General features: G+C 42.2%; 1 protein-coding gene across 1 annotated transcript in view; it reads left to right on the forward strand.

Annotated features, from left to right (window-relative positions):
* The window catches only part of Cdk17 (cyclin-dependent kinase 17), a 106,632-nt gene that overhangs the window by 28,222 nt on the left and 61,518 nt on the right, over positions 1-16,892 (forward strand). The gene's annotated exons all lie outside the window — the stretch shown is intronic.

The raw sequence follows: 16,892 nt of genomic DNA on the forward strand, positions 1-16,892 counted from the left end.
ATGAGAATGGCCCTCCTAGGCTCTTATTTGGATGCTTGGTCCCTAGTAGGTTGGGCTGTTTAGGGAAGGATGTAGACCTCCTAGAGGAGGTGTGTCACTGCGGGCAGACTACCAGTCATAGTCACTGTCTTCTCTCTGTCTCTGTCCCTCTGCCTCTTGTCTCTCCTTCAGCTCTTAGCTACTGCTCTAGTGCCTTGCCTGCCTGCCGCCATGTTTTCTGCCACAGTAGTCCAGGACTCGCCCTCTGAAACTATAAGCAAACCCCCAGTAAATGCTTTCCTTTCCAAGTTGCCTTGGTCATGGTGTTTCTTCACAGCGATAGAACAGTGACTAAGATCTTAGGTAGTGGGGCTGGGGATCTAGCTCAGTGGTAGAGCGCTTACCTAGGAAGTGCAAGGCCCTGGGTTCGGTCCCCAGCTCAAAAAAAAAAAAAAAAAAAAAAAAAAAAAGATCTTAGGTAGCATCCTGCACAAGGGCCCAAACCTCAGCACTCTTCAGAAAAGAAAAAGCAAACCACTATTACAGTAACAACAAAAAGAAACCGGACACAGAAATACGAGAAAAACACGTTAAAGTGAGCTATCATTCTACCCATAACTGTCGGGGGGAAATGGCAAAAATGATGCAAAGTAAGCTCTGATGTTAAAATGTATTACAGAACTGATCTGAGGAGGGGAGGGGAGGGTGCAGCAGTACAGCTGAGTAAAAGACGACAAAGAGCAGGGAGCGCATGTGAGGAAGACGCAACAATGGTGATGGAGCTCACCCTATCAAAGCCAAGTAGAAGGTAGCTAGGAGAGAAATCTATTTTCTTCAGAGGACTTAACCCTGAGTTTGTCAGCTACACACACCCCAGGGCAGGCCTCAAGTTCAGCCTTAGTTGAACAACACAAACCATTCTCCATGTTTTGTCATTTTGTTTTTAAGAGATCAAGAACACGAAGTTGTGTGGTGGGGAAGTGGGAAGGGAAAAGTGTGGTAAAAACATATCATGAAATTCTTAAAAGTAAAACCACTATATAAACAAAAATTTAAATAAAAAGAGTGAAAAGAAAGAAACCACGTAATCAGAGACCTTTTCTTTAAAAATCCTCTCATATTAGACTAAGCCGTGGCTGGAGGCTGGGGGCTGGGGACTGGGGGCAGATTGGGTTGTCACTGGAGTCTGTTGTTTCCCATGTTGTTCTCACTGTAGATAGAAGTTGGTATTGTGTAGTCTGAGGGTCAGGCCATCAAGGGACTGCACCCATGTAGATAATTCCCTTCTCTGTGTGCCCCACTGCCGGCCCAAAGGAGCTGTTTGGCCTGTTGGCAGGCAGATTCTCGCTCGCTCCAGAGGCCCTTCAGTTTGTATAAGGGCGGTCCAGCTTGCCAGTGGCGAGTCTGCTACAGTCGGTGATGTGAGGAGCACAGTTTCTGTACTGCAGGGAGAGAGCTGAGGGTCTCACTGATACAGCCCAGCAGCAGACCACTGTGCAGGAGGAAGGACACCGTGGAAACTGAGGAATACGTCAGATATGGCCTCTACACTGCCTGTCCCACCCAGCAGCAAACTGTCAGTAAGGCAGTTCTGGAGGCCAAGCCCAGAGCTGCCTCCATCTCCAGTGTACGGCCAGGTCCTTACCACAGAGGGCAGGCCCACCAACACCTCATCCTCCGCAGCCTGGGATCTGTGCTGCTTAAATATTTGAGCTGGTTCAAGCCTTACCCTTCCCCATCCTTATTTCTTTTGCTACTTCTCCTACCCAGATGCAGTGGCTGCCGCCCCTTGTGTTCGTGTCTGCGGTAGATAGACAGACACAAACACTAGACCTTGCTGTTGTAGCATTGGCTTCTACCCACTGGGAGCCCAGGTTGGAGCTGGGACAATTCCCAGTGTTTCGGTGCACCACCTCTGTTTCTCTGAGCCCTTTCAGTGTCTGGTCACCTCCTTCTTATCTCCAGTGGTCTGTACTTTCCTCAAAATATAGCCCTTCTCATTTATACAGTGCTACTGGGGAAACTTTGTCTTCCATTGTACTTCTGAAGTCTAAAACAATATCTAGAGTACCTCAACTTCATTCTCATTGAGAGAAAAACTGTCTGTTAATGGCTCTAGATACTTATAACTTGTAAGTAATTTTTTTAGAGTGAATGCAAATTTTAAATTGTATTTTTTTCTCTACTGGATTCAGAAACAAACAGATATAATTTAAGAAAAATGCTTTCAAATTGTTCTGCTTATCTCTCATATATCTGCTTAAAGGTTACGGGGACTACTGCATAGCCTGCAGGCTGTCTGGTTAACTTGTAGGGCATTGCATGTAGTTCAGTACTGAGCCTGCTTTTGGTTGTCTGAGGTACACTGTTCTGGGTCAAGTGTCAGGATAGCATGCCATTAATATTGTTCCATTCCAGGTCCAGTGCATCTTTAAGTTTAATTCTTCTGCTTACAGAAGAGAATAAATAAGAGTAGAAACCTGTCTCCATATTTCGTGCCATTGAGGATATGGGGAAGTAGAGCAGTACTTTCGCAGAGGTGGAAGTCGCGTCATAGGCAACGCACAGCAGCGCTCTAGGTTGCGCTTGGCTGGAAGGGGATGCCCGTAGCAGAGCTCCTGTTACCGTTCCGTGCCGAGGTTAAAAAAAACGATCAAGTCTGCATCAGGGGGAAAGGGCCATGTTTTCCCTTTTGCTTAAAACAACAACAAAATGTGCTTTTGAAAGCAATTAAAACCACAAAAAAAGGAGATTGACATCTTGGGGAGGGATTTTCCTAATTCACAGACCTCTGAGGTCTTCTAACAGTGTTGTTACTGCGCCTAACTAACACCTTCTCTTCTGATATGTGGGTAAATAAGACAGTTCTGGTCATACTACTCATGAGTCTGGAGAACTTTGGTGCGTGTTCTCTTCGTGCTTGGACACCCATCCTGATCCTGACTTGTATCCTGATCATGTTTGAATCACAGTTTCAAAGGCTATTGTACCAAACAACATGATAAAGACAGACTGACCTTGTAACATCAGGTCAGACTTATGGTATTTTTACTACTATATAAGGTAAGCAGTAAATACTGTATTTCAAAGATACCCATTGTAATCATAAAGTTCTTGAGATTCATAAGTTAATTTTTTTTGGAAAGGAAGTCCTTGTGGGATATATCTTTATTATATTAAAGATGATGGACAGATAGGCATATTACAACTTCAAGGAATATTGAGTTTGGTTTCTTTTCCCCTCTTTATCCCCCTTTCTACTATATCATTTAAAATCGCAGAGATCTTTGATGACTTGGTCATCAGCATTGCAGTAGAAAGTTTAAAACATGCTTATTCTTCGATTAAAAGATTTGTTACATGTTTAATTTTTTTAACTGTTTTAGATAGCGTTAGTGACAAAGGGCAGTGATCACCGGGGACATTATTTTCAAAGTGAGATGGCTCAGAGGTGAGATGCTTCTGTCCAGCCCGCTGGCCTGAGCTCAGTCTCTGAGACCCATAGTGGAAGACAAGGGCACCCACAGCTGTGCTCATCACTACACACATGCACACGTAAATTAGGGGAGTAAAGATAACTATGTGAGTGAGGTGTAGTCTCCAAGTCAGTATATGGCTGTTCCTCTGTAAGACTGCTGCCTCCAGCATATTGAATGCTAACCCTCGAAGAGACTTCTGTCTAGTTTGACGTTCATTTTTTTTTCCTGTTAGTTGTTCATACGATGATATTTCTACGGCCGAATCAAGCACTACCTAAACCAGTGAAGTGTTAGTGCATACAGAGTCATTCCTGTGAAGAAAGTCTTGGAATCGGATTGAGGAAGACTTCTGAAAGTCTGCAAAGTTCTAAACACCCAAGAGAGTTTGGGATTGGTTGTTTCAGGCCTGCCTTCAAGTTTCCCCTTCACACTTAAATCAGCTAGAAATGGTGGGTGTTTGCTGATGTATAGTTTATTTATGTAAGGAATTCTTATTGGGGACCCAGGCTTTCGTCTAAGAAAGCACTGACTGGTAAGCACATTTGAATACTTCATTATTCTTTTTAAAAGGTTTAGGATGCGCACACACACATACATGCACACACACATGCGAGTGATACACACTGTGTTTTCCTGAACTACCAACTATATTAGTAGGCTGTCCTAAGTTAGTTGCTCACTAAATTCTTATTTTTAGTGACTATACCTTCTATCTTGCATTTTTTTAAAAAAAAATCTGACTTAAAAATTTAACAGTAAGACTGAGGTATCTTTTTTGAGAACTTTAGCGTAGACTTTATAGCAGAATTGGAATACTACATTGATTTTTGGAGTTAGTACACCTTACAGTTTCTGCAACTATTTGTGCTGATTTTGTTGTCCTTTTGGGTTTTTTTTAAGGACTTTGTAGTTTCCTAGGAGTTAGGGACTTTTATATTCCTTTCCATCACCCTTCTGAATGGTTTTAACCATTCAGAAAGGGAAATAGGCTTCCTCTTATATTTTCTTCAGCTGATTTTTCTAGGGTAAACTTGGACTTCCTTGCCTCTTGACTGAGTATAATGGCTTCATATAGAAATATAATATTTCATTTTTGAGTGCATATTAAAGCAGAAAACACTTCCATTGCTGGAATATAGAAGGAGGCTATTTTCTATTTGTTTATTTTTCTTAATAAGTCGAAGAGTGGAAAACACCCTCTAGGACCAAGTGGTACTGGGATTGGCTTGCACTCAGACTGGGAGGCACAGTGCCCAGAGAGGGCTCCGAAGCTGTTTTGCTGGCTGCCCGCTCTGAGCAGCTGACTAACCAGCTGCCGAGCACATTGATCTCGTCATGACTGCTTTCATCTTAGAGCAGAGCAAGTTAACACAACTTAAATGGAAGCCACATGAGAGGCTCCTGACCTCAGGGTAACCTCCTTTCTTACCTTTGAAAGAGAGGAGTGTTCTTGTCACTTCCCAGTTCTAGCCACAAGATGCTTGGGAATGGATAGCCACATAAAAAGAGCGTGACATTTCAGCGATTTCTGAACACAGGCAGATCTTACACGGGATCTTCTCGTTTTCCTTTAGTGTAAAAGGAGCATTATTCTGAGCCTGCTGTTACATGTTGAGTAGAGAAAGAGTTCTGTTCTTCCCTCTTCTTCTTCCTTTTTAATCCTTACTCTAGTCTTCCTGGAGCTGCTGTAGATGCAGCTGGTAAATTAGACCTAGGACTGGTCTAAACCTGCCCTTTCCCTAAAACAGTATGCAGAGGAGCAACAACTCTTTTCCGATAACAAGCCATTGTTTCTTGGTGTGTGTGTGTGTGTGTGTGTGTGTGTGTGTGTGTGTGAGAGAGAGAGAGAGAGAAAGAGTGTGTGTGTGTGTGTGTGTGTGTGTGTGTGTGTGTGTGTGTACCTGAAACTGACATTTGGTTACTTCCTCATTGCTCTCACGCTGTGGAGATGAGGTCTTATGAAACCTGAAGCGTACAGTTTGGTCAGCCTGCTGGGTCCTCACCCCCGGGTTCCGTTACAGTTGTCTGCTGTGCAGCTGGCGTTCATGCAGGCGCTGGGGATCCACACTAAGATCTTCACATTTGCTCAGCGGAGTTACCCACTGAGCACTGCGCCCCAGCTGTGATGCACGCATTCTTATACTCATAGGAGTATACTTCTTACTTCTATTTCTTGTTCATATGTCCCTTGTTCTTGCTCTTGGACTGTTCCTTTACTCGCTACAAAGGTTTAATTTAGTTTTTCTTTGTTTGCTTCTTTTTTGAGACAGAAAAGCACTCTGTAGTCCAGGATAGCCTAGAACTACCCAGGATAACCCAGACTACCCCTGAAGTCACAGCAGTCATTCCTCCAGCCTCAGCCTCCCGACCGGCATTATCGGCACGGGTCACTGTGCCCAGCTCTGCACTTTCTTTTGTAGGCACTTCGACTTTGTTCCTTCTCTGACTTGCCTGAGAGTGTAGATCCTCCACCTCCAGAACGTTCTGAGTTGCTCTGTTGAAGAGCAACTGAAAATGGTGGTCAGTTTCCAAGTTATAAGTTATATATCTACTTTCCCCCATTAATTATTTAATTATAGAGTAACTAACTCTAATCGCTCCTAATTCATTAAGCATAACTCACATTTATTTAGTGGTTAATAATAAATTCAGGGGCTTATAATGTGATTATAATTAACCATAGCGTTCAAACTGCTGTTTTACTTGCTTAAGTTTCCCTGGTACCGAAGAAAATGGTATGCCAAAGATCTGTGCTGGACTCCTGAAGGACATACTTAGAGAAAAAGAAGAAGAATAGAAAACATTAAAAATAGGAAGGAAAGGAAATAAGATTAAAAAATACATGTAGGTGGTTGGTTACTATTGATGTTTTGTTGACTCTGTGGAATTAATCTATTTTTACTTAGAGGTAGAGAGGCACCCAGATATTTCTCTGAAGTTATGTGAACTTCAGTTATCTATCTTCTTAATAATTGATGGTGCCTTCCTTTGTTTCCTGTTGCTGTGATAAAACATTGACCAAAAGCAATTTTGGGAGGAAAGGATTTATTTCATCTTGTATTTCTAAGAAATGGATCAGTCCTAAGGGAAGTCAGGGTAGCAGCCTGGAGGCAGGAACTGGAGCAGAGGCCATGGAAGGGTGCTGCCTACTGACTTGCTCTGCATGACCTGTTCAGCCTGCTTTCTTATAGAACCTAGGGCCACCTGATTAAGGGTGGCCCTGCCCATATCAGACTGGGTCCTCCTGTATCAGTCACTAATTAAGAAAATGCCCTATAGACTTGCTTGCAGTCCACTCTGTTAGGGGCGTTTTCTCAGTTACTGACAAGAGTTTGTGTCAAATTGACCAAAACCTAACCAGCACGGATGTTGTTCAACCACTTACAATTTTGGCTAAGCACTCATATAAGGCCAGTGATGTATACTTAATGTTTCTGATTCCCTTAAATACCTGGTTGAAATTATAATTGAGAGAAATATTTTTATGTGTGTCTATGTGCATGTATATGCACATGCATGTGAGTGCTCACAAAGGCAGACAAGGGCATTGGATCCCCTGGAGTTGGTGTGGGTGCTGGGAACAGAATTCTGGTCCCCTATAAGATCAGTTCTTTTCACCACTGAGCCATCTTTCTAACCCTGTTTTGTTTTTGTTTTTGTTTTGTTTTGTTTAAGAAACAAAGTTAAATTTTGGCAGTCCAATATTAGTGTTATGTAAGCCTAGTATGTGTTAATGCATGCCTGTAATTTCAGCATTTGGGAGGCTAGGGAAAAAGAATTGAGTTGTAAGATGAGCCTGGGCTACTGCTACAACCGGAGAGCTTAACCTTAGAAAAGATGAAAATCCTTTGTGAATTTCTCTAGGAACCACTAAAGGGGTGATGGTAAACGACAGAACAAGCCTATAAAACATCTGACAGCACAGAAGTACGCTACGGGGTGAAAAGGAGGAGGCAGAGGAGGAGGATGACAATGATGACAAAGATCAGAGAATGGGACAAACAGCAAATAGGAAGATATGCAGTCGTGCAGTTAATGCAGAGAGGGAAGATTCGTGCTAGGGACATAGCTCATTGTTGGAGTACACACTTAGCGTGTACACAGTTAACTGGCTTTTAAACTACGACTCTTTATAAAGAATAAGTGGAGCATTTACAGTAAAACGAGGGGAAATCACACCATGTGACTGTAACCCAGAGAAGGCTAAAGTGGCTGAGCTCAGATGAGCGGAAAATGGGGTGTCTTCACAGCATGGACTTCAGGGAAGCAGTGAGAAACCACCCAACAGCAGAGCGGCCTCAGAGTTATCCCTAGTAAAGAAGCAGCTGCAGCAGAAACGCAGTTCAGAATGACAGAATGACGTCCTAAAGAAACCGTTTTGAAGTAGGGTCTCAGGCAGCCAGGGCCAGCCTTTAAGCGCTCATTATATGGCTGCTTGGACCCCAGCACCATGAGCTTCAGTGTTGTTCAGAGGTGCAAGGCTGAGCAGAGTCTTGTGATTTTTATTTTTATTAGCTAAAATAGCTTATGTAAGTAGACTTTTATGGAACCTTTGACTTACTATGTGGAACCCCTCTTAACACCCTTGTCTTGGAATTCTAATTATTATATTAATTATTATTATTATTATTATTATTATTATTATTATTATTAATGCTTATTGGTGACATATTTGATTCTACTCAAAACTAGAGGGGTTATGAACTCTGACTGTGTTTGAAAGAGTGTGTCTGTGATCCATTCTCATGATTGCCTTAACATATAAGTGTATTCCGAGGTTATATTCCCTTAGCACTACAATAGTCTATGACTGTGAAAAAACAAAACTTCACTGACTCTTAAACGTCTGTGAAAGGACCCCAAACATGCAGCTTTCTTGTATAGCGTTTTCTTCTTGCCAGTTTTTGCAGTAACGTTGTGATCCGTAATTGGTGATGCCTTAGGTTTTGTACAGGATATGCTTAAAATGACAAACACTAACTGTTAACAGAGAACGACAACCTTTCAGCCAGTGAGAGTACAAAGATGAATAAGGTTTAGATTAAAGGGAAAATGGCTTAGGTATGAAAGTAACGCACTACCTTTCACTAATCCTCATTAATCTTTTTCTTTGGTGTAGGCCGAGTAGGTGGGAACTTAGGGTTTCTATGCAGATGCCAGATTAGGACTTACTCAGTTTTTCCAGTTCTGATTTTGAATTTCTGATTTTGTTTTATACGATCTATAAAAGGTTATTTTTTTCAAACCTCATTTTTTTTAAAAAGTGTTTGCTCTTATTTTAGTATTTAGTATTGACATAATTACTTCAGAATTCATAAGAAAAATACCAAATGTTCTTAACTAGATTTTTATTAACTAAATATTTGCAAACCATTACTGCAAGTACATAAAAATGAAGAAATAAAGTCATGCAAGTGGTTCTGGCTATTAGTCCGATTTTTAGTAGCCTCTGACACAGGCTAAATTTGTGCCCTGTCGAGCAGGAGTCCTACAGACTGTTTGGAAACTTTGCTCCGTCCCTTGTTACATTCTGCCAAGAGAAAGTGTACCTGGGAGAAGTAGGAGAGGGCAGAGGGAGAATCAAGAGAGCCTTGTCTACTTTTCCTCTCACTGGCAGCCAGAGAGCTCTACCCTGGCAGGAACAGAGTGGCAGTTGGTTCCAGTGCACAGCCTCTGCTTGCCTACAGACCATCCTCTTCAAAGCTCCGTTTAGATGAGCCAGTCATGTGCTCCTCAGAGAGCTGCGTGTGGTCATTGCCGAGCGAGCCCCTTGGCTTGAGCTCTTGGCTTCTAGTGTCCTGCTAACAGCTCCCTCCTTTCAGGGGTTCAGTTCGTAGGGTTTCTGTTTGAAGGCCCAGAGTTGTAATAATTCCAACTACTTCCTCTTTGTTTCTTTCAGCTCTGTGCAATTCCTGCTTCCATAATAATCTGCCTCTTCCCCTTTTTCCTTTTCAATTCTCCAGTTCCTGGCTAGCGATTTATATTAAACTCTTGGGGCTGATGAGATGACTCAGTAGGTTAAGGTAGGCGCCACCCGGTCCCAGAGATCCAATGGCGGAAGAAGAGAACTGACTTGTGTAAGTTGTCCTCTGACCTCCGCAGGTGTACCTGCTCACATACTCACACACACATTCACACATACATAAATGTAATAAAATATTTAAAAAAAGGTTAAATTATAGGTGTGATACTTGTCTTTTTATCAAAGCCCGACTCATAAATTTGTCAAAATGCCGTTACCCACAGAGTGCCAGGAACAGTATGAGGCTGTCTTCCTGTTGTAGTGACCGAGGCTCTGCACAGTGGAGACTCTTCTTTCCCTTCTGTCACCCTGCCAGCTAGCCTCTCCTGTGGCCCAGAGGTGTCTGAGCTCGGTGTCATAGTTCTGTTGTTTGCTCTTCTGCGCTTCTTATTGCAAGGGCAGTGATGCTGGCCTTGCTTGTTCTTGTTTCTTCTCTACCTCGTCCTTAATATAAGATCTCTGCACACAAGGTCCACAGTGAAAGTTTTGGCTGCTGAGCATGCCTGTGGGCCCTTCTGAAGGGCAGAAGGCACCTGCTAATGGGATGGACCTCACTTAAACACCTGGCACCTAAACTTCCTCACCGGTGGAAGCCAAATCCTGAGGTCCTAAGTCATATAAACATCCTCCAGAATCCACATCCCTGAGGCTTGACTGGGCCTCTCCACCTCGGTGGCTCCTGAGATCAAAGCTGCTCCTCCTTCCTGGCAGTTAGTTCCTCACCAGTTCGTGTAAGGAATTCCAGAGAAGAATCACAGCAGTCTGTCTGGATGCAGTAAACTTTCTTAGGTTTCCGCCTCTTAGGCTTTCCTTTCAAATAAGTCTTCCAGCTTTCCCTTTCTGATCCTCGATTAACTCTGTGTTCTTTGATGTATCTGGAACCTTCCCCAACTGGTTTCCAGGAGCTTGAAGTTGTAGGAATTACATCTTGGCACACACACCCTTGCAGATTGCTCCATAATGATCTGTATTATGCACTTAATGTCTTTTCTGTTGGGCTCTCCATTAAGATGGGTACCTCCGTCTAACTATAAATAAAACAAGTTTGCCATTACTGTGTTGGCTTCCTGGTCCTGTTGCAGAATGTTTTAGATATTTCAGGTTTGTGTTGGCTCACAGTTTTGGTGGTCTCAGTCTGTTACTGGCTGCCCCTTTCTTTTAGGCTTATGGTGAGGTCATCCATCCTGGTGGGGACACTTGGTGAAGGAAGACTACCTCATGGCCAAGTGTGAAAGAAGAGAGAGCAGGAGAATGGTTGGTGCTATCCTTTCTACAGCACGACCTCGGAGACTTACGTTCCTCCTACTAGGCCCCACATCTCAGTTCTGCCCACCCCACCCCAACCCCAGTAGAGCCAGTGGCTTGTAAATTGCTAGGCCTTCGAGGGACCATTTAACAACCAAACTAGAGAGAATTACTTCTCAGTTCCTGCTTTTATTTCTCTTGTTGATCTGTTCATCTACTAACTAGATAACTTGAATCACAAATTTTGGGGTCTTAGGATTCAACATCTCAGTTCTGCCCACCCCACCCCAACCCCAGTAGAGCCAGTGGCTTGTAAATTGCTAGGCCTTCGAGGGACCATTTAACAACCAAACTAGAGAGAATTACTTCTCAGTTCCTGCTTTTATTTCTCTTGTTGATCTGTTCATCTACTAACTAGATAACTTGAATCACAAATTTTGGGGTCTTAGGATTCAAAGGAGAATTTCTTTGAAATTCTCATATGTCTGAATAATAAGATATATTCTCTCTTCCATCCCCAGTGCTGGGTAAACAGACCAATGCCTTCCCTAACCCAAGTTGCTCCCAACTACCTGGTAACTCTACAAGCAGGGGTATCTGACATCTCTGACCTCTGCCAGCATGTGCACACGGCCCCTCAACAGATAGATGGGAATCACATAATTAAAAATAATAACAAAAGCAAATCTTAAAGGAAAAAAAGCCCCACTAAGTCAGTAGTAGCCTGAGATTATAGTTACTTGGTAGCAGGATTGAAGAAAGTAAGCCTGGCCTTTTGACCTTGATCATTAAAGTGTGTCGTTTATTCCTTCAGCTTTTTACTGTTAACTTTTAATTATGCCTGTCTATTCCCAATATTTCATAAACTTATTACCATTGTTTTTGCTAATTTACACAGAATTATGGTAGTCACAATTCATGGCTCATGATGTACGTTACATGTTGTGAAGATATTGTTTATTCTTTTTCAGTCAATAGAAACATTATATACATTTATCTACTAAGTCAGTGGTTCTCACCCTTCCTCAGGCTGTGACCTTTAGTACAGTTCCTCATGTTGTGGTAACCCCAACCATAAAGTTATTTTATTGCTAACTGCAATCTTACTACTGTTATAAATTATAATCCACGTGTTGAGAACATCTGATCTGAGCAGTATCTTGATGTTTAGTTTTATGAAAGTATTAACCATCCAAGGCTCTGTCTTGATAAAGACATCCGTCCGTCTTGGGCAGGGATGTTTCTTGGATTTTGCTGTTATGCTTTTCCTCAGATTTCCTCTTCCCCTTGCTCTGCACGGGGCCCACAGGTCAAGCCTGTGTTCTGTGCTGCGTTTTCATCACCACGACTTTCTGGTTTGGAACCCCACACATACCCAAGTGGCTTCCAGGTCTTGAAGTGATTAGTCAGCAGTGAAGTGCATTTGATCCTCAATACCAAAGAAAAGGAGGAGAGCTGTATCTTTGAATTACAATGGAGGGATTTATATTTTCATCAGAGTTCCGTAAGTGGTGATTGCTTCTAAACTGAGCAAGTATTTTCAAAACAATTTTTTTATCTTTCAGTAAACTCCTGCTTTTATGATTTAAAATTACTTTTTGAAAATAAAATTAATAATAAATTTTACTCTTTATGTGTACTGGTGTTCTTTCTGCACATAGATCTGTGGGTCATAGGTGTGCCCAGTGCCCTTGGCTGGTTGGGATCTGCAGCCTCGTAGGTGGGGGGTGGAAACTGAATTCAGGTCCTCCTAACCATCGAGTCCCCACAGTAGCTCCTAAAGTCATGGTTGTTTGTTTGTTTGCTTGCTTTTAAGCCAAAGAGGATTTGGCAAAATGGGTGTAGCTGGAGCACATAATTAAAGGGAAATTTGTTAAATTTGTTTCATTTGTAAAGTGGGGTCCCGATGTTCCTTGTCCTGTGCTACTTTCTGGATGTGCTGTTCTCATTTGTCTCACCCTGCACAGTTACAGTCACCCTTTTGGTTCTGTCCCGTGAGACTGTGATGATCAAAAGCATCCAGTGACTTTCCTAGTAGATTATTTTCTGAATTCCCTGAAACTAAGAAGCTGTTTAAAACAGAATCCCCTTTGTGGGGATTTATCATCTGCCAATCAACTGATTATTCATGATGAGAAAGTAACCGCATTTTGAAGATTTTTAAAGTCAGATTTTAATTCTATTTAAAATTTTAACCTACTGACTAGTAAATCATATATCTGAAAATAGCTGCTGAAAAATTTGCTTAAAGAAAATCATAAACTTCTTGTAGAAAAAAAAAACATTATCTTTTAAAGTCCTGAGGAGTTGGGGTTGTGATTTGTTTAACTTATTGGGGGCTATGCTTTTAGAGAAAACTGACCCTTCTCCTGGAAGCTGAGGCTTACCCTTGACCAGGGGTAGACCGTGTATGGCTTCCCTCTTCCCACTGGATCTCTTGGTCTGCTTTAGGCTCGTACAGGTTTTGTGTATGACGCCGTAACCATCAGAACCAAGTGTGTAGCTGCTCCACTGTGTCCAGCAGACTCTCTCCTCCTAATCATCTGCCTCTCCTGGCTCTGACGCGCTCTCTGCCTCCTCTTCCACAATGAGCCTGGCACATTGAGTATGGCTGTTCATACTGTAGTCACTTATTCCCCATAGCCCCTCTCTCTACTTTACCTGGCTGGCTGTGGACATGTACTGAAAACAGGCTTCTCTGATGAGATGCTTCAATCAGTGTGTACAATGAAAGGTCATTAGGCGTTGGTTTAATACTGTGTCCACTTAGCAGAACACGTCTCGCCAGGCTGATGGTTACTGTAATCCACTGGGCAGTACTGATGGTTATTTCCTGCTTTGAGAGCACGCATCACATCTTTCAGCACTGTGAAAGCCAGCCAGAAGAGATGACGCTCCCGGGACACTACCAGTTTGCTTTCTCCATATGGCTGGCGTCTTCAGCAAGAAGGTCTTATCTCAAGTTTTGGAGGACAACCAAGAACACTGGCAATAGTTCGTAATGCTTGAAGCCTTTTGGGCCCTGGGGGTGCGTGGCACACTTGGCATGGTACATGGGTGAAGAAGGACAGAGGACAACTTGCTGGGCTCAGTTCTTTCCTTCTCTCACATGAGCTCTGGTTCAGGTCATCAGGCTTGGCGTGGCGGAGAGTGCCCTTACCGGCTGAACCGCCTCACCAGCCCCAAGAACTTTTTGGTTTTCATGACATGGTTTTAATGCTGAGGTTCAGATATACCTATTTGCTTTTGTCTATTTTTTTGAAAAAACACAATTGGACTTTTGATTGGGACCATATTGAATATGTAGATCCCCTTGAATAGTAGAAAAGTCTTAATAGATTTATCTTCTAGTCCATGGAAAGGGGATATATTTTCATCTACATACATTTTTTGAGCTTTATTCAACAGTATTTTTTAGCTTTTAGCATATACTTGTTATCTCATTGGATAACTCCAAAGGATTTATCTTTTTAATACTTTTTAAATTACTATTATAACTGTTTCCCTTCTGTGTGTGAGTGTATGTGTGTACTGTATGTGCACATGTGTGGACATGGCCTGGAGGTCAGAGTTCAACCTTGGGCATTGTTCCTGAAGAGCCTCCTAGCTTGCTTTTTGAGAAAGAATCACTTGAATGCCATGGCTTGTGTGTGGCAGTAAGGACAACCCTGGGGGTCTTTTCTTTCCTTTACCCAGTGTGTCTGGAGGATAAAATCAGTCACTTGGCTTGGCAGCAGATCCGCTGCAGATGTGAGCCACCTCACTCTAGTTGGTATGTCTTCTAAGTCAGTATAACATTTTCAAAGAACCAAATTCTGTCTTGTGTATCTCCACTGTCTTTCTTGTATCCTTCTTTTAGTTAGTTTTGGGTTTAATTGGATCTTTGCTTCCTAATTCCATGAAGTGTACCATTTGGATACTAATTCGAGATTTTCTTTTTGATGTAGACAGTAGAGCTAGAAGTTCTCTTGACACTTAGCTGTACACCGTAAGGTTAGGTGTATTGTATTAGTGTTTTCCTGTGTCTCAGTGTGTTCTGTGGTCTGTGTGAGTTCTTCTGTATGGTATTAGTTAGGGTTGTTTTATTTTGTTTTCACATATTTGTAAGCTTGTAAGCTTTCCTTGTTTGATGCTTAGTTTCATTTTATTAGATTCAGAAAAAGACAGACAGAGAAGCGCGCGAGCATACACACACACACACACACACACACACACACACACACACACACACACACACTTCTGCTAGGAATATATCTCAGTAGTAGAGCCCCTGCCTAGCCTATATATACATGTCCCTGGGTCTAATACTAAAAAAGGAAAACCATGTTTTCAGTTTGTTTTGTAGTCTTGCGGTCTGGTCTGCAGTATGTTCTGCACACTTGAGAAGAGCTGGTGTGTACTGTTGTCAAGTAAAGAATCCTGCATGTGACTTAGGTCCTGTAGACGTTAAATGTGCAGTGTTTCCAAGGTCTGTTTTGTGTGCTCTTTCTAACACTTGCTGTAAGTTGGCTGTTGAGGTTTTCGGTTCCTCGTCACCCTCCTTTTACTTTGCCCTGGAAGCCCTTCCTTCCTGCTGTTCCTGTGTGTGTGTTGGGGGGGGAGGTCTGTTGGGAGCAAATGTCTTAATTTCTCTTTCATTTCAAAGTAAAGTTTTGTGGAATGTAATATTCTTGTTTAACATTTTTTTCTTCTAATATTTCAATGTGCTGTTCCTGGCCTTTTAATTTCTAAGTATCATCAGCCGTAATCATGTTTAGAAACCCTAGTGAAGATTAAATAGCCCCACACTGGCTGCCTCATGATTTCTTTCCTTGGGATTTCTATGTCTTTAACGAGAAGTATCTCGGTGTGGATCTCTTTGTATTCCTGTTGGTCTTTGTGTATTCATGTCTTTGTCATCAGAGCGGGGAACTTTGAGGTCAATGTTTATTTTTAAAAATGCACTTGACTTCATTTTGCTGTTTTTCTAGAACTTACAGAGCCCTGGTATTCATGCGTGTACTTGTGTGACAGGGTCCCAGATGTCCGTTGCTCTCAGCTTTTTATTTTATTTGCTAGGATTTTCTTCATTGTTTGTAGATTATGAATAAGTGGATCCTTTCCTGTTGTGTGCTATTACTCAAATGCACTCAAATATAATAAGAAGTTATTTGTATCTCTCAGCTACTTAAGCCCACCAAGATCTATTTAATGCTCTGTGTTAGCACATTTCCCTAGAAATCTCCAGCGTTTCCACTGCTCTTTTCAATCTCTAGAGGTCTTTTTCTTGGGAACCAGGAATTCTGTATCTATTAATATTCCCACTTTCCACCCTTCCCTAGGCTCTGGGACTTTATTTTAGTTTTGTTTGTTTTGTTTATGATTTTGTTTACGGTTATGAAGATATTTTTACAACCTTGTTTTCATGCCAAATGTATATTTTACATTTGCAGCAGAACTCCATTTGGACTCATCACTTCGTAGGTGCTCATTAGCCACATCGGCCTATATTTTGGATAGCCAAATTCTGTATGGTATTATAATACAGCATCTATATGTAATTGATCTGTGCTATCTGTGATTATTTTATCCTCCTTTGTCCTTCTAGAACAATAGGCAAGACTTGTGGCCAGCATAGTTCCTTCAGGATTCTGCAACGATACGTATGCTTGGATAGACAGGAGGGACCATATGAGTACGTTAAGAGACAATGGTGGTTGAAGTGTTGATAGGCTTTTGATCTGCTGTGGGGCTGAGCTTCGCGTGGTGCCTAGCCTGTACGAGGCACTGGAAATCATTATCTGGTGTGACTGAGTCTAAGGTTTATAGAGATACTCATCACACATGCAGTATTTCAAAGGCTTATAGATTTTTTTTTCTCACAGATGAGGTTTTCCTCAAACGATGTAGGACCCAAGCCTGCATAGTTACTCCTCTGCTGGGCCTGTCACTGGTTTAACCTTAGAAAGAAAGGCTTCTCTGGTGTCTCTTTTGTTGCTCTTGTTCTGTCAATTGACTTCTGAGAAGGCCTCACTCTGTAGCTCCAGTCTATCTGCGAATTCACTGTGAGGCCCGTACTGTCCTGGAACTAGCATCAGCCAACCTCCCAGGTGCTAGGACTATAGTGGGAGCCATCTTGTCTACCTGTAGCATAAAGATTTAGAGAAGCAAAATGGTAGTTGGAAGTA

This window comes from Rattus norvegicus, chromosome 7, assembly GCF_036323735.1.
Source record: "Rattus norvegicus strain BN/NHsdMcwi chromosome 7, GRCr8, whole genome shotgun sequence".
NCBI classification, from domain to species: domain Eukaryota; kingdom Metazoa; phylum Chordata; class Mammalia; order Rodentia; family Muridae; genus Rattus; species Rattus norvegicus.